Raw genomic sequence first — 23,905 nt, forward strand, 5'->3', positions numbered from 1 at the left:
TCTGTCAGGATACTACCAAAATGAAACTATGGGAGACAGCCAATACCCACTCTCCTATGCCATGGAAACATGGGGCAGTGGCAGCCTCGCCAGAACTTTGTTCTCAGAGGTTCTTCCAAAGTGATATGTATGGATGAGATTCTAGACATGTAATCCATGCTAAAATCAGCTAAATAAGTGAAGATGTTACAGGAGCTATTTGAAGGAAAGTCTAGAGATAATGCAAAAGAACTGATGAAAAACACACATACTTGACTTTTGTTGTCTGCCTTTTTCCTTTGTGTCATACCTTGGCTGTAGAACTTTAGAAAATTAGCGGCTTCTCCACAGACCATTTTATCTGCTGTCTAGGCCAGGACTCTAAATAAACATCTAGTCTACATTCAATTCTTATTGGCACTAACTTTGAAATAGACCCAGAATCTAACCACATTTAATCACCATTGTTTTTCTATATGTACAGTTCAGGCACCATCTTTGTTTGGTCTATTATAGCAGCTTCCAATCTAGTCCTGCCACTTCCAACCCTGCCACACAGCAGCCTAAGGGAATCCTTCTAAAATCTAATCAGCTGTCACCCTTCTGCCAAAAGATCCCCAAGTCTTCCCCTCTTCTCATCAAAAAATTCTAAGTCCTTACTCTGGTCTTCAAGCCCACACATGCTGAAGGAACCCAAAGCAGCTCTAATCTCATTTCCTACCCATTATCCTCTCATTTACTTGAGCCCAATAAATGATGAATGACAAATTCATGTTAATAATTTGAAAGTTAATTTTTCTTTAAACTTAGAACACCATTAAACAGCAAGCTTTAAAAAGAAAAACCACCATAATTATTCCAAAGAGAGATTCATGGAAGAAAAGAAAAAAAGCTTTATTTTTAGTACTTTTAATGGCACTTTTTTCTATTTTTTGAATGGAGGACATTGATTTTCATTTTGCATTGGGCCACACAGATTATGGAGCTAAGCTTGGTACACATAAATCCTCAAAACTATTTCCTTTCCCTTTTATTATCACTGCTTATCATCACTCTGAAATGTGTTTTATTACCATCTACTAGACTATTACTACTACTACCATCTACTACTCTTCTATCACCATCCACTAGAATATAAGCATCATATAAGTAGAAACTGTTTTAATTAATGAAGTCTCCCAACTACCTAAAACATCAACTGAAACATAACAGATGTCCCACAAGTATGTGTGGAAGGTAACTCAGGCAATAAGATGAAAAAAAAAAATTCACAGCTCAAATATAAAAATAATGATCTCTACCAGGGATCATGGAATATACCAGCTCACAACTTCATCCAACTTGACATTTCTGAATATGTTATGGACTGTGAAATAAACACAGGACTGAAAGAAATAAATACACAAGTTGTTGTTATTGTTATTTAGTTGTTAAGCCACGTCCGACTCTTTTTGCAACCCCATGTACGGTAGCCCACCAGGCTCCTCTGTGGGATTTCCCAGGCAAGAATACTGGAGTGGGTTGCCATTTCCTTCCCCAGGGGATCTTCCTGACCCAGGGATCAAATCCACATCTCCTGCATTAGCAGACACATTCTTTACCATTGAGCCACCAGGAAAGCCTGAATATACAAGTGCATTCACCTAAACATAAATTGCCAAAAACATTTTCCATACAATTCAATATAAAGGAAGTAGAAGTTTTGAAATCTGTATCAGAACAAGGCTTTCATTTTAAAATGAAAAAGAGGCTTTCACTCGATTTTCCCAAGGAGTATTGATGTCCAGTTTTTTTAATGTAAGGATATCTTCCTGATAACTGCATAAATCACAAATCTTTGTATTAATCTGAAGTTTCCATCTTTGCTCCTAATTGATTCCCAGCCAATAGGATTTGGGGTTGCAAGGTGGTCTGGGAAGAGAAACGTAGATGACTGAGAGTGACAGCTGAAGTTGGTTTGCCTCTGTGGACAACTAACTGGAGCCACGGGATGAAGACTGTAAAGGGAGGGGGCTCAGGAGACGGGATAATGAGCAAGTGGGGACACTCTACCCCGGCTGCCATTTTGCTGGGACTCCATGAGAGGTACATGAAGCTGCAGCTCAACTCAGCTTGACTTCTGACACACAGGAAGGTCCTGAAGATGGCACTAATGGCCCTATTCTTATTCGGGTTGGACAACCCACTGCACAGAAGTTCTGAGACTGTCTTTCTTTCCCCACTGTCATTACTATCAGAACCAAATGGTTCAATCACTAGGCACAAGAGAGACTGGAAGTCACAGTTACATGTACATCCCCCTTGATTACTTGCCTGGGAGCCAAGCAGAAGAAATAAACATTAAAAAAAAAAGAAGAAGAAGAAACTTTCAAATGTGAATAGAAAAATGATGGAGTTCAAATTCCAAATGCAACACAATGTTGTTGTATAACCTCCACCATCCACCTTTAGTTAATACTCCCACTCAGCCAGCACTGTGAGAGGCATAGCTGAAGCAGAAATAAAATGAGAGCCTTTTCTTGAAAGGTTTTTCACAATCGGTAGAGACTGTTAAATCAAATGACAACTACAATTCTACATGAGAAGTTTCTTAGAAGAGCTAAAGAAAAAGGCTAAGACAATATTTGAAAGTAAAATAGAGAAAATGATTCCTATTTTTTTAAGTGTTTTTTTTTTTTTTACTTTGATGGCATTGTCTTTTGCATCCACTGTGAAAGGATGAAGGTAAAGAGAGAAATAAAATCTGGATTACATGATGAATCATTGAGTCTACCACTTTTACAGAAAATTAACATTTGTATATAATTCTGAGTCTATCTTGTAAACTTTCATCTGTAGAAACGTGATAGCTAAAGATGCTTCTGATAAAAACACTCTTCTGCCCCTCCCTTGGGAAAAACTCCACAACTATATGCTGCTTTGTGAAATGGGGCTGCCAATCACAATCCCCCACCCCCTAACATTGAGAAAGAATATGCAACACAGGTTGACTATCTGAGTACCCCATGTCCCTGGTCAAAGGCATTGGTTAAGAGGAAACTCAAGACTGGCTGAGCAGAATCTTCTGGAAGGTTGATATGTAGGGCTGCTAAACTGGAGTAAAGAGTCCAGAGCTGCAGCTGACCTTCTTTCCTCCCAAGGTCAGTCTGTGAATGATAATACCACACAGAGACAAGGAAAACTCAGAAATGGAGAGTCACAGACTTGACAAGGCTGAACCCCTGGATCCAGCTGCATCTAGACTCAGATCTAGTGACGGACTTACTGACAGTGTAAACCAAAACACTGCCTTTTATGCTTAAATGAGCTTGAGTTACATGTCTGATCCCCAGAACTCAAGAGTCTCAGCAATAAAAGTTACTTTTTAATAAAAAATCATCTGCAAAAATAAAAAGGAGATACAAAAATTTAAAAAGGACTTAATAAATGTTAATCTGCATAAATGAATAGCAACATTATCTCTTAAAATACAATGAATCTTGCAGTTAGTTATTTGAATAGACTGAGCCTTAATGATCAAGCACCAATAACAATCCAAAGAAGGTATTATAGTCCTCAGGTTATTCATGTCTAAGATAAAGCCCTTTGAGCTGCCAAAATAACATGAATCCCAACTATCAAGAGACAGTGAAATACTGTGCATGCAATGATATCCAATTCTTGCTGGGTAGACAAGACCCATGTGCCATCTCTAGCTCTGGTAGAACTGCATGACCTTGTACCTCCTGGGCCTCAGTTTTCTCATTCTTTAACTTTAAAATGCTTGTTATAAACCAAATATGATATCACTTGTTCTTTGCATAGATAAACAAGTGTAATAAAGATAATGCAACCTCAAATAACATAATCCAGTAGCATCATAAAAAGGCAACACAAGAGCAATCTAATAGAGTAGTTCAGAAAAGCTATGGTTCCCACATGACGGATGCACAAGGTTCCATAAAGAAAATGTGTTATTCATCCTTAAAGAAGGGAAGTGAACAGTGAAAATTAGGGCACTGCCCAGGACAAACTCAACAAAGCTCTGCTTTCTACATTTGGTGCTTTATGTGGGATCCTAAAATAGAGCCTCTAAATCAAGCCCCATTATGCAGATGGGGTAATCGCCATGCCCTGTATAATTTTACAGTTGGCGGTTCCTACTCCTATTCAGACATTAATCTCTGGCAGTTTAGCAGGCAGGGATTTACATATTTTACCAATTCAAATCCAGGGTATCTCACCTTTGTATTGATTCTGTATCCAAAATACAAAACTTCTTTGGAAGGCAAATCCTGCCTTTTCATTTTTCTAAGATAACTGGAACACTATCTTCACTCAAATTAGAGGGAAGACATTAAAGGTTTTAATCCCTGGTTCATCTTTGCATTTTGAAGGCTGACTACAATGGTCAGTTTTAACTTGCAAATTACTGACTCAGTAATTCCCTAATCAAGCTTCAAAAATATTGCAAATGTTCTCAAGAGAACCACAAGGAACAAGTGGGTAAATGGAATTAATGGAAAAACTCAATAAACCAAACAAATGTTAATTTGTACAAGTATACAAAAATCAGTAGGGCTTTGACATTCCACGCATAATCACATTTCATCATTTCATTTTAATACTTTAGGGTTCTGTAAGAATTATTGGAACTCATTTGTAGTGTCCTTACACTGTATACCACTTGTCTCAAAAAAAAAAAAAAAAAAGTGTAGCCAGGCCCCACATATGAATTATGGAAAAAGTGAAATAATCTTTTATGTCCTTTAATACAATGTAATGGAAAGTTATGACCAATCTAGATAGCATATTAAAAAGCAAAGACATTACTTTGCCAACAAAGGTCCGTCTAGTCAAGGCTATGGTTTTTCCTGTGGTCATATATGGATATGAGAGTTGGACTATGAAGAAGGCTGAGCACTGAAGATAAAAAGCACTGAGCACTGAGTGAATAAAAGATAATATTAATTAAATTTACTTAAATTCAACTTTCATTTAAACACATTTTAGTGCAAAGGTCTTCTTTATCTATTATTTTTTGTTCTTTTTAAAAATAAAGCAGGATTGAAAAATCTCATCAAATATAATAGGCATACACAAAATTGTTTTACTTCAAGAATTTTTAATGCAATTTGTGTTAATCTGGTATTTTAAGAAAAGAAAGACATACATCAATTTGGCATGAACTTTCTCACTGCAAATTTTCCTGGTGACTGCCATATTCAAAAAACATTATAGCTTAAAGGCCTCCATCCAGATATTCATAAATTTGTCTGTCTCTATTAAAGTGATAGCTATTATTAAACTAACTGAAAATACTCATGTTCACACATCCATATTTATTCATGCAGTTTTTAATTATGGAAGCATTTCTTTTACACATCACAGATTTTCTCAAGAGATTATGTGGGAGAAACATAAAAATAACTTCATGCTCCAAAGTATGCAGAAAGTCCCCAAAGCTTGTGAAAGACTTAACTCAGGGGACTGTGTGTATGTGTATTCACTTATTTACTTTGTTATTGATCTGAAATACATACACACAAATACACATGTGCTATATCCCTAGCTTAAGTAGTTTCTGCAATTTTCTAAACTATTTTTCTATATGTAAACAGTTAAACAATTTACTGTTGAACACAGGTTGCAAGCTCGCAGCCCAAAGGCATGTTTGGCCTATAAATAAGCTTTATTTGATTCACACACTGTTTTATGATTAAAATTTGAAGTAGTATTCAAAAATTGAGCTATATATGATGAAAATTTACATTTCCGCTTCTCTTAAAAGATCAGAAGATCAACAAAAGCAACTTGGCATTCCCTCAGGGCAACAATTAACTCCAGCTGGTTGTTGCAAATGCCCTTATTTACTCAAGCATTTTCCTCTACAATTCACCATGTCCCCTCTTCCCCCAGTAACAGCTTTCTCTTCTATACTAAATACCAGTGACTATTTATGTCTTACCAACTTCACTCCTACATTTGACTTGTGTGTGTGTGCTCAGTCGTGTCCGACTCTTTGCGACTCCATGGACTGTAACCTGCCAGGCTTCTCTGCCCACAGTTTTCCAGGCAAAAATACTGGAGTGGGTTGCCATTTCCTACTCTAGGACATTTGACTTGCTTGACCCTTCTAGACATTTGAATTTGCAAACCCTGATGGAAAAATGACAAATGCTAGGAGCATAGAACAAAAATTCCACCTACTCAAGAAAAAAATTCAAGTATAGCTGAATTAACTCTTTCTTCCCTAGTAGCTCAGACAATAAAGCATCTGCCTGCAATGCAGGAGACGGGAGTTCAATCCCTGGGTTGAGAAGAACCCCTGGAGAAGGAAATGGCAACCCACTCCAGTCCTTGCCTGGAAAATCCAATGGACAGAAGAGCCTGGCAGGCTGTACAGACCATGGGGTCACAAAGAGTCAGACACAACTGAGCAACTAACACACACACACATACTTAAATTAGGAATACTGAACAGAGTGTAAGTATGTGATAGAGAGAAGTAATAAAATAAATGAATCAAACTGTCTGTCTGTGACATAAACAGATGGAGAGATAGCCCATGTTCCCGGGTAGGAAGAATCAATATTGTGAAAATGACTATACTACCAAATGCAATCTACAGATTCAATGCAATCCCTATCAAATTGCCAATGGCATTTTTTCATAGAACTAGAACAAAAAATTTCACAATTCATATGAAAACACAAAAGACCCTGAATAGCCAAAGCAGTTTTAAGAAAGAAGAATGGAGCTGGAGGAATCAACCTTCCTGACTTGAGACTATACTTTAAAATTACGGTCATGAAGATAGAATGGTACTGGCACAAAAACAGAAATATAGACCAATGGAACAAGACAGAGAGCCCAGAGATAAATCCACGTACCTATGGGTACCTTATTTTTGACAAAGGAAGCAAGAATATACAGTGGTCAAAGATAGCCTCCTTAATAAGTGGTTCTGGGAAAACTGAATAGCTACATGCAAAAGAATGAAATTAGAACACTTCCTAATGCCATATACAAAGACAAACTCAAAATGGATTGAAGACCTAAATGTAAGACCAGAAACTATAAAACTTTTATAGGAAAACATAGACAGAACACTCAATGACATAAATCAAAGCAAGATCCTCTATGACCGACCTGCTAGAAAAATGGAAATAAAAACAAAAATAAACAACAGGGACCTCATCAAACTTAAAAGCTTTTGCACAGCAAAGGAAACTACAAACAAGGTGAAAAGAAAACCCTCAGATGGGAGAAAATAATAGCAAATGAAACAATTGACAAAGAATTAATTTCCAAAATATACAAGCAGCTCATACAACTCAATACCAGAAAAACAAACAACCCAATCAAAAAATGGGAAAAAGACCTAAACAGACATTTCTCCAAAGAAGACATACAGATGGCTAACAAACACATGAAAAGATGTTCAGCATCGCTCATTATTACAGAAATGCAAATCAAAATTACAATGAGATACCACCTCACACCAGTCAGAATGGCCATCATCAAAAAGTCTACAAACAATAAATGCTGGAGAGGGTGTGGAGAAAAGAAAACTGTCTAGGATTGCTGGTGGGAATATAAATTGATACAGCCACTATAGAAGACGATAAGGAGATTCGTTAAAAAGCTAGGAATGAAATCATCATATCACCCAGCAAGCCCACTCCCAGGAATATACCCTGAAGAAATCAAAATTGAAAAAGACTCATATATCCCAATGTTCATTGTAGCACTATTTACAATAGCTAGAACATGGCAGCAACCTAGACGTCCATCGACAGATAAATGGATAAAGAAGCTGTGGTACATACAGTGTAATACTGCTGCTGCTGCTAAGTTGCTTCGTCGTATCTGACTCTGTGTGACCCCATAGACAGCAGCCCATCAGGCTACTCAGCCATAGAAAGGAACACATTTAAGTCAGTTTTAATGAGGTGGACAAACCTAGAGCCTATTATACAGAGTGAAGTAAGTCAGAAAGAGAAATATGAGTATTGTATACTGATGCAAATCCATGAAATCTAGAAAGATTGTACTGATGAATTAATTTTCAAGGTGCAATGGAGAAACAGGCATAGAGAACAGACTTATGGACATAGGGAGAAGAGGAGGGAGAGGGTGAGATGTATGGAGAGAATAAAATGGAAATACAATCTAGAAGGCTGGGATGGGGATAGAGATAGGAGGGAGGTCCCAGAGGGAGAGGACATTGGTGTACCTATGGATGATTCTTGCTGATGTATGACAGAAAACCACAAAATTCTGTAAAGCAACTATCCCTCAATTAAAAAAATTTTTAAAAAGATAAAAATAAAATTGTCTGGTCATTCCACATAACAAGTATGACACAAGAATAAGCATTTAGAAATCTGTTCTTCTCTAAGTTATTCCCATAAATATGGTGGTATGAATATGTTATTGCACTAAATTCAATTAAAGTGCTAAAGAACAATATTTTTACTTCATTTGCAATCAAGTAACAGGAATCAAATAGACTATGCCACTAAAAACAACCAAATAAACTAGGGAAAAATATGAAACAACAGTTTGTGAGACACTGGATAGCTGGCTATAGAGGACAGTGATCCCTGAAAGATGTGAAACAAATCAGATACATTATACAATTGTCCAGCTTACCACCTTTAGGGAGTTTGCAGGCTGCCATGCAGGGAGAAGGAAAGCAGAGCCCAGCAGAGTCCCTGATAAGTTGACACAGATGCAAGTTTAAGGAGACAAAAAAAAGGAAAAATCTTCACATAGAGATAACTTTGGAAATCTGCAGAGCATCCCCTTCAATAGTTAAGTATTAATCAGAATATATATGAAAGGAAAGTAATGAAAGGAAATAAATCTCTGGAAAGAACTAGAGATTAATGTGCTGGTGCTCACATAGTTAGCAATATTGTCTGTTTCCACCAATGAATGGAAAAACGTGTGAGTCACAGGGCAGCAGGTAGAGTACTCAGTGTCTAATCTCAGTGGTAGGAAATAATCAGCACTAGACTAAATACCACTCTGATTCCACCATAAATCTTTAAAAGATGATCCAAAACAATCAAAGTACTTCAGAGTGATTTAACTGAATTCCAGAAAAAATAGCTGAAAAATATTTATAGGAATACAAAAATATCCAGCAAGCAACAAGGTAAAATTCAAAATGTCTACCATCCAAACAAAAATCACCACGTATACAAAAAGGCAGGAAAACAGAACCCATAATAGAGACAAATAATTTAATAAAAATAAACCAAAAATAGCACAGATGTTATAGTGATCAGATAAAGACACTAAAACTGTATATTAAATATTCTAAAAGTTAAGCAGAGATAAAGATATAAAAAATCCAAATTATTCATTGCCAGTGAGCCTTTTCTATAAGAAATGTTCAAGAAAGTCAAGCAAAAGAAAAGATGAAACTATAGATCTAAAAAGGAAATGAATGCACAGAAGAGGGTAACTATATGGAGAAATAAGTTTCTTTCTTACAAATTTAGAATTCATTCAAAGATCATTGATCATTTAATTTGTAATATTATAAACATATTTGTTATATGTATAATATATATCTATATTACATAATATATATAATATTTTAATCAATTTAATTAAAAATAATAGCAATGTGGAATGGGATTTCATCATACATAAGAGTAAGATGTATTGCCACACTAGTACAAAGGTCAGAAAAAGTAAAAATGGAAGTATACTATTTTAAGGATCCAACAGTATACATGACATGGTTTAACATCATTTGAAGGTAGGTTGTGGTAAGTTAAACATGTGTACTATAAACCATGAAGCAATGAGTAAAATAAACAGCCAAAGAGTTATATATAATAATAAAGAAGATAAATCATAAAAAGAAAGCATAAATAGAGAAAAGAGTTAACCAAAAAAAAGATAAGACAAATAGAAAACAAATAACATGATAGGTTTAAAATTAAACAATTACATAAAATCTTCTAAATACTCCAAATAAAAAATATAGCAGTTCAGTCACTAAGTCTTCTCCAGGACTGTAGCACACCAGGCTCCTCTGTCCTCCACTGTCTCCCAGAGCGTGCTCCAACTCATGTCCATCGAGTCAGTGATGCCATCCAACCATCTCATCCTCTACCGCCCCCTTCTCCTTTTGCCTTCAATCTTTCCCAGCATTAGGGACTGTTCCAATTAGCTGGCTCTTTGCCTCAGGTGACCATGCATCAACCTAATTGGCTGAACCACTTTCTCATTTTTGCCTGTTTCAGGCTTGCTTTTCAGGGAACTTCAGGTTACTGAGTTTTCTTTTAGGCCTTTAAGTCTATAGAAGTTCAGTTCAGTTCACTCACTCAGTTGTGTCTGACTCTTTGCGACCCTATGGACCACAGCACACCAGGCTTCAGGAAGTCCAACACCAACTCCTGGAGTTGCCCAAACTCATGTCCATCAAGTCAGTGATGCCATCCAGCCATCTCATCTTCTGTCGTCCCTTTTTCCTCTTGCTTTCAATCTTTCCCAGCACAGATAATATATATATATACACATACATATATATATAATATATATATATATATGATAGTGAGATTAAATAAAAACAAGACCCAACCCTATTGCTGCCTATAAGAAATTCACTCTAAATATAAAGAAGCAAATAAAAACCATAGACCACAAGGATATAAACCACAAATATGTTCGGTAATTTCAATATAGATAAAAAACACAAATCTGATTGGTAATTTCAATACCTCTCCCTCTAAAATTGATAGAATAAGTAGAAAGAAAACCTGTAAAGATATAGAAGTTTTGAATAACAGCATCAACGAACCTGACATAATTTATAATTATAAACCACTACACCAAAAAACAATGTAATTCAAGTGTACATGAAACATTTACCAAGGCAGACAAAATTCTGAACTACAAAATAAAAACTCCACAAATTTAGAATTCAAGTTATCCCAAGAAATAACAGAAAAATCTCTGCACATTTTCCAAATACATGGAAACTAAATATGATACTTCTAAATAACCCATGGATGAAAGAATAAATCAAAAGGCCAAGTAGAAATTATTTTGAACTGAATGAAAATGAAAATATAACATATCAAAAATTCTGGCATGCCACTAAAATAGTCCTTAAAAGAAATTTTATAGCACAAATGCCTATACTAGAAATATTAGAAATAGTAATGGATTAGAAATGCAAAAGAAAGTTTTCTATTCAATAAATTCATCTTCAACCTTAAGAGGATAAAAAAAAAAGGGAAGAATAAATGAAACCTAAAAGTGAGTAAAACAAACAAACAAACAAATAATAAAGATCAGAGGAAAAATCAATGAAATACAACACAGAAAATCAATATAGTCAAGACGATAGCCTGTCTTCATGTTCCCTTATTCTTCTGCTGGCTATGTTGAGTCTACTGATGAGCTCGTTAAAGGCCCTCTTCAACTCTCTCATTGTGTTGCTGTTTTTGTTCGTGTCCTTGTTTTCCTTAACAGTTCTATCTGATTCTTCCTTACCGTTTCTCTTTGCTGAAATTCCCCATACATTCTTGTGTGTTCTTCACTTTTCTCTCTACAGCCTGCAGTATACTAATCAGAGTTTTTTTTTTAATTTTCCAAGAAGAAGTTCCAAAGCAGGTCAGAAAGCTATAGTGGATGGGATCAGCAGCAGACCACCAAAAGGTGACCGTGACCCTTTTTTTTTGATGCAAGTTTGGCTTTGGGAAGTGCTTTGGAGCTTCTTCTCGGTCCAAACACTGAGTTTGTCATTACCAGCTGTCCGTATAAAATTCACTTTTTCATCACACATCATAATCTGATCACAAAATAGTTTGTTGTTTTTACGTACAATAAGAGAAGACTACACTTCAAAATGATTTTTTTGATTTGCGGTCAGCTCAGGAGGCACCTACTTATCGAGTTTTTTCATCTTTCCGATTTGCTTCAAATGCCAACTGACTGTAGAAAGGTCAACGCTGAGATCTTCGACAACTTCTGGTGTAGCTGTAAGAGGATCAGCCTCGATGACCCTCTCAACTGGTTGCCATTAACTTCTGCTAGCCGGCCACTGTGCTCCTCATTTTCAAGCGTCTCTCCTCCTTTGCAAAACTTCTTGAGCCACCCATGCTGTACATTCATTAGCAGTTCCTGGGCCAAATGCATTGCTGATGTTGCAAATTGTCTCTGCTGCTTTAAGACCCATTTTGAACTGGTATAAAAAAATTGCTAGAATTTGCTTGTTGTCTAACATCATTTCTACGAATCTGAAAGTGTCAGTCGCTCAGTAGTGTCTGACTCTTTTTAACCCCATGGACTGTAGCCTGCCAGGCTCCTCTGTCCACGAAATTCTCCAGGCAAGAATACTGGAGTGGGTTGTCATTCCCTTCTCCAGGGGACTATCCCAACTCAGAGATCAAACCCGTGTCTCTTATGTCTCCTGCATTGGCATGCATATTCTTTACCACTGTGCCACCTGGGAAGCCACACAAATGTTATGAAGTGCATATTAGGTTTATCTCTCATTTCCAAAGGTCCTTTTCTCCCTCCCTGTTTATTTCCAGCTCTGATATTTATGGTTTCACCAATGCCAACCACTATCTGATTGTAGTCAACCGACTACAATCTCCCTCCTCAGACACCTTTTCTTACAGATATATTGGTTCTACCCTCCCTCATAAACAAATGTAGGAAGATGAACCAGAAACTCTGTGGGAGGAACTAGCCAGCAACACACACTATTCCTTCCAGAAGAACTAAATCAGCTCCCTGATTTCACTGATGAAGAAAACAAAGCCCAGGGAAGTGAAGTAACTCGTCCAAGGTCGCCCCGAGCTACAGGCTTCAAAGACAACCAGCCTCGAAGTCCAGTCATCTGATGACTAGTTGAGTTCTCAACCCAGCATGTCATTCCAGATCAGTTCTGCACCCCTGCACCCCTGCCCTCCTGTCCAGAGCTGACAAGATAGCTACCAATTCAGAACTGCATAATAGCCTAAATTTTGTAATAGACAGTATAAGACACAAAGTAAAAGGAAGGTTTTAGAATCAGAAACTCCTAGCTTTAATCATGATCCTAAATATATGATGGGCTTCCCTGGTGGCTCAGATGGTAAAGAATCTGCCTGCAATGCGGGAGACCTGGGTTCAATCCCTGGGTTGGAAAGGTCCCCTGGAGAAGGGAACAGCAACTCACTCCAGTATTCTTGCCTGGAGAATCCTATGGACAGAGGATGCTGTTGGGCTACATTCCACGGGGTCGGAAAGACATGACTGAGTGACTTTCATTTTCACTAAATATATGACACAAATTATCTTTATTTTTCCCTCATTTTCTGCCATTTATAGTTAGAAAATCATTTTTAATTAATTTTTTTTTAAATTTTTTGGTCGTATCATGCTGTATGTGGGATCTTAGTTCCCTGACCAGGAATTGAACCCACAACTCCTGCAGTGAAAGTGCAGAGTCCTGACCAGTGGACTGCCAAGGAAGTCCCATAGACAACCACTTTTAAATATCTGGAAGCATATATACAAAAGTATTAAGTAGCCATTTCTAGGTTGTTGAATTGCATGTGATTGCCTTCTCTTTCCTTTCTCTAAGTTAATTTGTATATTTTCTACCACTTGAAAAGTCAATGTGCATTAATCTTAGGAAACATCTAATGTAAGTTATTGGTAATTAACTTACACAGGTGAGGCAGAGATCAAGTGGCTGCCTTCTCAGGTCACTCTGACACACACATGTATGTGAGAGAAACACAAGGCAGCCTTTACAAACCTGACCAGAGCAAGTGCATAGCCAGAAACATTCATGAGGGCTTATCTTCCTCCCAAGCAACAAATGAGGGCACAGAGCAGAGAATAAAAACAAAACAGCACAAACATGCTTTTAAAAGAATGCAAAGAAGTCAGACAAAACAACGTACGATTTGGAAACCAAACCAAATGTTATGAGTTAAGATTCCAATGACTGTTTGCCATACTCCCCTCCAAGGGACTTCATTCAGTCCCTGAGTGTGGCCCCTGGGCACTCACACATTCCCATTTGAAATGCTTGGCTTTCTGGTGTCATGAACCCCATTCCTCAGGACACGACAGGTAAATGTTCTGAACACACACACCTTTTTGTCCATATGCATTTGGTTTTATTTTCACTTCATTTTTGCTAGACAAAATTCCTCTGCAGGACAATGTTGCTTTGGTTGCTGTTGGATTGAACATTATCTCGGCAGGCTGGAAGGAAACTAAAAATAATTTTGTTCCCAGGCTTCAAATCATCAGGAAGGTGACATGCCACAGCTTTGGCAAGCCCAGAGTTCGCTTTGATCAGGGTGCAGGAGAGAGTACCATGCTGCAGAGTCGTCTACAGAGAATAGAGAATCCATTTGCTAAACATGATACCTTCAGCAGAGGTTTTTTTTAAGACTAAAAATTAATCCACATCAAGGGAGTGTGTGTTAGCATCATCTATCATGTCCAAAGGTCCTTTCTTCCCACCCTACTCCTTTCCAGCTCAGATATTTATGGTTTCATATTTCAGCAACTCTAATATTTTGTTGAGCATTCTTGCAACTATCATCATATCTATAGAGGCTTTTTGGACACCCCTTACCTCCCAGCTCAGGTAGAACTGACCTCTCTACCTGCTTTATGCCTGAACCATACATTGTACTATAGGACTTTCATCATACCACCTATAATGCCAGAATGTAAGTACATTTATAAGGTTGCTTCTTCTTTGTAACCCTCATCTCTTGCAAAGCACCTGACAAAAAGCAGTGATGTAATGACTATTTAATGAATAAATGAACGATTGAGTAAAGAAAAACAGCATAACTAGAATTAAAAAACAAAGCCATCAAAGTACACACATGACCAAATCAGTCTGTTCTCATCTCCCTTCACTCCCTTCAACTCCTTGACTCCACACCACCAACTACCATCAGCCAGACTACCATGTTCTGAAGATCACCCTAGCAATCAGCTCGGGTTCAGGTCCACAACCAGACAACCTCCAGCCTCATGTGGAGAATGCTGACAACTCCCAGCCACAGGGACCATAACTAGGGGCCACACTTGGTTCACCGAAATCATACAAACTTCCTCAGGAAGGAAGGGCTCCTTGCCTTCAGCCCCTTGAGAAGCAACATGTGGGAGATCCCGGCCATCTCTCAGGCCAGTCTCACCAAACGACAGCAGCACAAAAGGCTCATCTCCACCCAGTCCTGGTAGAGATGGCAAAACATTTCAATGAGGAAAGTGACTTCCCCTTGAGTAACAGCCAACAGGTCCAAACACTGAAGACGGGGTTTATTTTGTTTGTTTTTTTGCTGTCCTCCAAATGGTTTGGGAATGGAATGTCTTTCCTTACCCCTGGAAATTCACAAGCAAATGTCAACAATCAATGCAGCATATTTAAGAAAGCAAGCAAAGGGTAGGAAGAAGAGAGGGAGGGAGAGTCTTTATTATTTAGGAAAGTCTTTATTAAAAAAAAGAAAAGAAAAGAAAGTATACTAAAGTATACTACTTCTCTAGGGCTGCCATAACAAAGTACCAAAAACTATAGTGACTTGAAACAACAGAAATGTACTGTCAAACAACTCTAGAGTCAAGAGCCCCAAATCAAGGCATCGCCAGAGCTGTATCTCTTTGGTGGCTGGGTATGTCTGTCTCCGAGTCCAAATTTCCCTTTTTTGGAAGGACACCGTATCGGATTAGGTGCCATCCTAAGAATCGCATTTTAACTGGATGACCTCTGCAAAGACCCTGTTTCTAAATATGGTCACATTCTGAGGCAATGGGGATTAAGACTTCCACATGTCTTTTCTGAGGGAATGAGGGACACAGTTTGGCCCGTAACCGACAGAGAAGGTCCTTAGCATTTGGACTCTCCATTGTTCCAAGCTTCTCTGAGCACAGATATTTCACTAGCTGCTGCCAGTCACTATTACAGTAAGTCCCCTCCATGTGAACCTTCAGATTGGGAACTTTCAAAGACACAAACATGTGTCCAAATGTCCAATCACGTCAGTTAGTTCATGTATCTGGTGTACACTGTCACGTGAATGCATCCTCTACACGTGATTATACTTCGGTGTACTTTAAAGTACGGTATAGACTGAGTACAGCATCTTTATTTCAAGCCCAGGCTGTCTGGAAGCCAGCATAAAAGCAGCAGTAAATAGCTGATTGTAAAAAACAGTTGGGTACCTGGCTAAGTTTGTTGGACTTACAAACAAATTGGAGCTCTCAGAACTTGCTTGTATGCAGTGGACTTACTGTACTTGCTTACATGGCACCAGAACCAAAGATAATGCTAAATGCCTTAGGACAAGACAAAAAAAAAAAAAAAAAATGGGCAAGACCTGCACTGGTCTTATCTGAGTTCAGCGGATCTGAATCTTGAGTCCAAGCTACATAGTCATGATAATGTCACGGGTTCTATAAGCAGCCCTAGCTACCACCAGAAGCAATTCTACCCTGTGGTCAGTCCGTTTTCTGAGTCCTTGAAAGCGAACCACACCTGACATTTGTCAGCTTTCATTACCACCTTGTGCCTTACCTGCTCTGACCTCCTTGGAACTGGAACACAATAAAGAACACACCTTTTTAAACCTGGTGCTGGTTTATTCAGCCACTTATTCATTAATCCTATTTGCTGAATCAGAGACTCTGCTGGGTACACAGTGTTGAGTTAGGCATGTTTCTTGTATTCCCTTCAACCAGGGAGATTGACATTGAGAAAGTAAGAGTTCCTCCATTCCAAACAAAATCATCTGTCCCCTTTCTTTTTACTGTTTCAGTCACCAAGTGCTAAGACAGCCTACACCTTTAGTCCTCAGGTGCCCTGCCTTTAGCTCTCAGGCCTTCCCATGTCTTGGAGCCCCCATGACGCCCCCATGGGTACCTGCTTCTCCCTGCCAGGGGCTTTTCCCAAAGCCAAAGAAGCAAGAGCAGTGGATGAGCATCCCTGAGATTCTGCAATCAATGAATGATGAAAGCTAGAGTATAAATACCCCAAATCCCCATCCTTAAAAGTGATTTAACCTCTGAGTTGCAGGTACTTGTTTGTTTCAGTTTAGTCTTAGGCTTGGAGTTTTTGTTTATTTTTTTTAATAGTTCTGAGAATTTTCCTGCAGGATTAAGCTCACACATGATAACTGGCTTGATGGCATAGTTCACTGCCTCCTCTTTCTCCCTGCCCTACCTCCCTGCTCCCCACCAATGTTTCCTGAACTTTCCAAAGATTATATGCCCTTAAATCTCAGGGTCTATTTCTGGAAGAAACCAAACTATTATAAAACCTAATTTCCCCTTAGTCCATTTTTATTAATTCACTAAATGCTGATTGTTGTTGTTTAGTCACTGCTGCTGCTGCTGCTAAGTCGCTTCAGTCGTGTCCGACTCTGTGCAACCCCATAGACGGCAGCCCATCAGGCTCCCCCGTCCCTGGGATTCTCAAGGCAAGAACACTGGAGTGGGTTGCCATTTCCTTCTCCAGCAGGTCTTCCAAGGATCTTGTAAGGATTGAACCCAAGTCTCTTGCACTGGCAGGTGGATTCTTTACCATTACAGGCATTCTACTGGTACATGATCATACGCATGGAAAAAGTTCATAGTTAGGTAAGGGAGAAAAAGCTTAAAAACAACCAGCTTAAATATATGCATACACACAAATAAAATGTCTATAAGTATATCAAAAGGGAACAATTAAGTTTTTTAGGATTGGGTTAGGATACACTCTATAAAAGAGAAGATAACAAATGTGGGCTGAAAGTAAAGATGTGTTTCTCAAAGTTTTTCATAATCACCCACCTAGGAAGTCCAGTGGTTAAGACTTTATCTTCCAAAGCAAGAGGTGTGGGTTTGATCCCTGGTCTGGGAGCTTAGATCCCACATGCCTCACAGCCAAAAAACCAGAACATAAAACAGAAGCAATACTGTAACACATTCAATAAAGACTGTCAAAATGGTTCACTTAAAAAAAAAAAAAAAAAACTGAAAAAAATAGTTGCCCACCTAAGGAGCCCTTTTTAGACTTTGCTCTCTCTACTGGCTTCTCTCACTCCCATGAAATTTTGTAGCACAGGTATACTGTGCAGCTGTTTATGTTCTGTGGTACAGATATTCCCATTATAAATATCTAAGTTTTTTCCCCATTTCTAGAACCAATTTTGGCCCTCACTGAAAATACATGAAATAAAAAGAAAGGGAGGACAATACAGGTAGGGAAACTCCTTGAGAAGTGCCAAAAGATATGAACATGCATAGCTTACAGAGCCAGAGCTAAGTAGTCTGTGGTAAATTAAAAATGGCTGTAGATTCTTTAACACCTCTCACCTCAAGAGAAAGGGTCTATGTCCTTCCAGTTCAACCTTTAAGAGATTGGCAGCTTCCAGCTGCTGCCTGTTCACCAGTAGGTCTTGGAACCCAGCCACAAGGCTCTGAGGAAGCTCAAACAGCCTCAAGGAGAGAAACGCATAGAGAGGAAACAGCATGACCTAGCTCTGCTCCTAGCCGACAACTAGCACCAACTTGCCAGCCACATGAATAAGCCATCTTGAAGTGAATCCTTTAGCCTAGTTGACCTGCCTCAGCTGACCCCACAAAGCTATGCCTAAATCACAGATTTGTAAGCAAAATAATTGGTTACTATTGCTTTACACAGCTAATTTTGGAAATAATATATTACACAGCAACACAGAACTGGAGCTTCTCTGGTAGCTCAGTCAGTAGAGAATCCACCTGCAATGCAGGAGACCAAGATTCAATCCCTGGGTTGGGAAGATCCCTGGAGAAAGAAATGGCAACCCACTCTAATATTCTTGCCTGGAGAATCCAATGGACAGAGGAGCCTGGCGGGCTACAGTCCATAGGGTCACAAGAGTTGGACACAACTGAGTGACTAAACCACCACCACCACCACATAACTGGAACACTGTGCTTGTAAACACTACTCCAAGCTCCCAAATGTCACATCAAATGTGCACAGGCACCCACCACAATCTTAACCAGGCTTTTGTTCCTTGCTTTTGACTGGGCTGCACACTGAGAAAGTCAAGCAAACGCTGGGTAAACAAGTTGCGTAAATAAGCTTAAGTGACTGACTCATTAATACGGTTACAGGTCGTACTTTACTTGTCAATATATAATTTTTTTTTATTTTAAGTAAGGTTGTTCTTGTTTATGAGTCAATTAGCTTGTCAGTAGAAACCATCACAACTCTCTGTGAACAACATCATTGTATTTCCAAAAATCAGGAAGACAATAAATACTTTCAAGTAATAAAGAAAATAAACCACCAGCTCTGAAAGAGTAGTTCAGAACAGACAGAATCAAGTGGAACATATTTTCAGTTACACGTGACAGGCAAATTGTTCCCACCCTCATTCTGGAGGACAACAGAATGAGGGATGAAGGAAAGGAATAAATAAATGATCCCAATCCACTCTCACTCTCCTGGTACCCTAATCCCTCTCGGAGGGCTGCTGGTCCTAAATCACCTTTTGGTCTAAAACAATTAAGACCATTTCTTATCATTGCCTCCTTTTATCACCTTCAATCAAATACTAAACACGGGACATTCAATATTATGATTCAGAGTTATTAGAAAAGGTATTTTCACAGGACCAACATGAATAATCATGGTATCACAATTGCCTGATACAAATGACACACATTTCATCCATTTCCTCTCTCAAGAAACAGATCCAACTGGGCTTTCTATAATGTTTCACAGCCAAAAGGTGAGGTTGGGGAAGATTTTTCTCTCATAAAATCTCGTGCTGATGCCAACTGGACTTTTAGGGAGAGAGGGAAATTCAGTGATTGCTTAAGACGGCTTTTACTACCCCATGCTCACTGCCTTCCATCACGCCCCTCAAATATAACACAGCTCCCTGCACTTACTTCAAAAAATAATGTCCATCAAAGCTACAAATTCAAAGCAGGTACATATTTAGCATACAAGTTTAGAACTCATTTCCTGAGTTTCATTCAGCCTGCTCATAAAAATCTAGATTTTTGTACTTCAGGCCAAAGTTCCTACAACCTTTTTTAAGGACAATTTGAAAATTAAATTATAAACAAGAAGGATAAAAAAACTGGACTCCCACCAGTGAACTGTCTTGGTAAACACCCTTAGGTCCACAGCCAAGGGTACACTAATTGGTTCCATTTGGCTCAGAGCTCCCCTTAGCTCATAGTCACACGCTCAGTAGACTCTGACTGAGGGACATATGCTTTTTAGTTCCTGGATTCAGTACACATTTTCAATACACCTTGTGCTACATCTTATTTCTATTAGGTAACCAGGTCCCCAAATTTAAAAGCCTACTTTTTGGCAAGTTTCAAAAACTGTAGTTGACACTTATAATACTGATGATGCTGACACAAGATCTTTCTCATAACATATAGTCTACAGATGAGCCATGGATGACTCCAATAATCCTCGAAGGATGTCTATATCTGTTGCTCACTCAGTCTTGTTCAACTTTTTGCAACCCCATGAACTGCAGCATGCCAGGTTTCCCTGTCCTTAATCATCTCCCAGAGTTTGCTCAAATTCACGTCCACTGAGTCAGTGATGCCATCTAACGATCTCATCCTCTGTCACTCCCTTCTCCTTTTACCTTCAGTCTCTTCCAGCATCAGGGTCTTTTCCAGTGAGTCAGCTCTTCGCATCACGTGGCCAAAGCATTTGGAGCTTCAGCTTCAGCATCAGTCCTTCCAATGAATATTCAGGGTTGATTTCCTTTAGGATTGACTGGTGTATCTCCTTGCTGTCCAAGGAACTCTCAAGAGTCTTAATCAGCATTACAATTTGAAAGCATCAATTCTTCAGTGCACAGCCTTCTTCATGGTCCAACTCTCACATCCATACTAGAAATACAATAGTTTTGACTACATGGACCTTTGTTGGCAAGGTGATGTCTATATGCAGTATTTCACCAACTAATGTTTTACTCAACCCTACTGTGAAAAGGGGGCTTCCCAGGTGGTACAGTGGTAAAAGAATCCATCTGCCAATGCAGGAGACACAAGAAATAGGGGTTCAATCCCTTGATTGGGAAGATCTGCTGGAGAAGGAACTGGCAAGCTACTCCAGTATTCTTACCTGGGAAATCCCATGGACAGAGGAGCCCGGTGGGCTACAGTCCATGGAGTTGCAATGGATTGGACACAAATGATCATGCACAACCATGAAAAAGAGAGAGGAACTGTAGAAGCCTTACATATCTAAATATTTTTCTGGTAAAACAGGTATTTTCATATGCTTTCTTCCTATTAGCAAAAGGAAGTAAAATAACTTAATGTGAGCTAGGAAGAATGTGCCAGTAGGTCAAGAATGCATTGAAGAAGCTTCACTTCTATGCCGGTGAGGTTCACTTGAATTTGAATGCTGGTCCCACCTCTTCCTAGATATATGAACCTGAGAGTTCACATAACCTTCCAAGATGCAAGCTGCTCATCTGCAGAAGGGGACATGCATAGTGCCAATGCTTCATAGGGCACAGGTCCTGACTCAGAGTGAGAGCTGGGAAGTTAGCTGTAACTACAATGCAAATCAATAGATAATTATTGACATTCATTACCAGAATTATCTTCTTCTTTCCTTCCTTTGATTTTGGTTTGGTTTTGGTTTTTCTCATTCTTTTAATTCTTCATGGCATTACTTTCCTTTCCCTAGTTCACTGATTTCAACATCTCTTCTTTTCATCTGTCTGAAAAGCCAAGTGACCTGTTTCCATGAGACCTATTTACTGATGGGTGAATTCTGCAGATTGCTAATGTTGACCTCTGACAACCACAAGATTAGTATGAAAAGATGTTGATCAGACAGGCCAGGGAAAATGACTACCCAATTAAAGCCCTGACATCTTAGATCATCATTATCATCTTGTCTGACATTTACTGAACTGTGTTTCAGGTGTTATTTGAGGTGTAATGACTCAGAAAATGCTTATATCCACTTTTCAGAATTCACAACTAAGGAATGAAGAGGTTCAATAATTTATCCTACATGTAGCCAAAGTCAAAACACCCAAAACTGGGCTACTTGTCTTCTCCAGGGCTCCTCCAGGAAACTTCTCCTCTCTTCAGGGTACCCATCTCAGCCCCAGCACCAACAAAGAGGTCAAAGTCAGAGACCAGGACTGCATTCTAACTTCTCTCTTTTTCTCAAACTGCATATCCATTGAATCAGCATCTCCAGCCAGTTCTTTGTATCAAATCTGTCCACTAGTATGCTTTTATATTCTCAGAAGCCAAGGCAGAAAGGCAGAACCTCTCCTACTTAAGGTGATCTTCAATTTATGGGTGTGATTTTCCCCCTCAGATTCTCTATCCTTGGGCTTCCCTGGTGGCTCAGATGATAAAAAAAAATCTGCCTTCAATGCAGAAGACCCAGGTTTGATCCCTGGGCTAGGAAGATCCTTTGGAGAAGGGAATGGCGATCCACACCACTAATCTTGCCTGGAGAATTCCATGGACAGAGGAGCCTGACGGGTTACAGTCCATGAGGTCACAAAGAGTTGGACACAACTGAACAACTAATGCTTTTTTTTTCTTTGTTCTAACCTCAGCAGAATGACTACAACATCACAGTGGGGAAGGCCAGGCATGTGGCTGCTCACAACAGGGCCATCTTCTGTGTCCTGCTCCTTCCAGCAGTCATTAATTCTTATCCAGCCTAAACTGGTGACCTATAATCTCAAACAGCATCTTGATTAACAGCAGTATATCTCACACACTAGTAAAATAATGCTCAAAATTCTCCAAGCCACGCTTCAGCAATTCGTGAACCGTGAACTTCCAGATGTTCAAGCTGGTTTTAGAAAAGGCAGAGGAACCAGAGATCATATTGCCAACATCTGCTGGATGATTGAAAAAGCAAGAGAGTTCCAGAAGAACATCTATTTCTGCTTTATTGACTATGCCAAAGTCTTTGACTGTGTAGATCACAATAAACTGTGGAAAATTCTGAAAGAGATGGGCATACCAGACCATCTGACCTGTCTCTTGAGAAACCTGTATGCAGGTCAGGAAGCAACAGTTAGAACTGGACATGGAACAACAGACTGGTTTCAAATGGGAAAAGGAGTACGTCAAGGCTGTATATTGTCACCCTGCTTATTTAACTTCTATGCAGAGTACATCATGAGAAACACTGGGCTGGAAGAAGCACAAGCTGGAATCAAAATTGCCGGGAGAAATATCAATAACCTCAGATATGCAGATGACACCACCTTTATGGCAGAAAGTGAAGAACTAAAAAGCCTCTTGGTGAAAGTGAAGGAGGAGAGTGAAAAAGTTGGCTTAAAGCTCAACATTTAGAAAACTAAGATCACGGCATCTGGTCCCATCACTTCATGGGAAATAGATGGGGAAACAGTGAAAACACTGTCAGACTTTATTTTGGGGGCTCCAAAATCACTGCAGATGGTGACTGCAGCCATGAAATTAAAAGACACTTACTCCTTGGAAGGAAAGTTATGACCAACCTAGATAGCATATTGAAAAGCAGAGACATTACTTTGCCAACAAAGGTCCATCTAGTCAAGGCTATGGTTTTTCCAGTAGTCACATATGGATGTGAGAGTTGGATGGTGAAGAAAGCTGAGTGCCAAAGAATTGATGCTTTTGAACTGTAGTGTTGGAGAAGACTCTTGAGAGTCCCTTGGACTGCAAGGAAATCAGTCCTGGGTGTTCATTGGAAGGAATGATGCTAAAGCTGAAACTCCAATACTTTGGCCACCTCGTGCGAAGAGTTGACTCATTGGAAAAGACTCTGATTCTTGGAGGGATTGGGGGCAGGAGGAGAAGGGGACGACAGAGGATGAGATGGCTGGATGGCATCGCCAACTCAATGGACATGGGTTTGGGTAGACTCTGGGAGTTGGTGATGGACAGGGAGGCCTGGCGTGCTGCGATTCATGGGGTA

General features: G+C 39.1%; 1 protein-coding gene across 5 annotated transcripts in view; it reads right to left on the reverse strand.

Annotated features, from left to right (window-relative positions):
* PID1 (phosphotyrosine interaction domain containing 1) overlaps nucleotides 1–23,905 on the reverse strand; it is a 262,015-nt gene that overhangs the window by 144,465 nt on the left and 93,645 nt on the right. The gene's annotated exons all lie outside the window — the stretch shown is intronic.

This window comes from Bubalus kerabau, chromosome 3 (genome assembly GCF_029407905.1).
Source record: "Bubalus kerabau isolate K-KA32 ecotype Philippines breed swamp buffalo chromosome 3, PCC_UOA_SB_1v2, whole genome shotgun sequence".
Taxonomy (NCBI): Eukaryota; Metazoa; Chordata; class Mammalia; order Artiodactyla; family Bovidae; genus Bubalus; species Bubalus kerabau.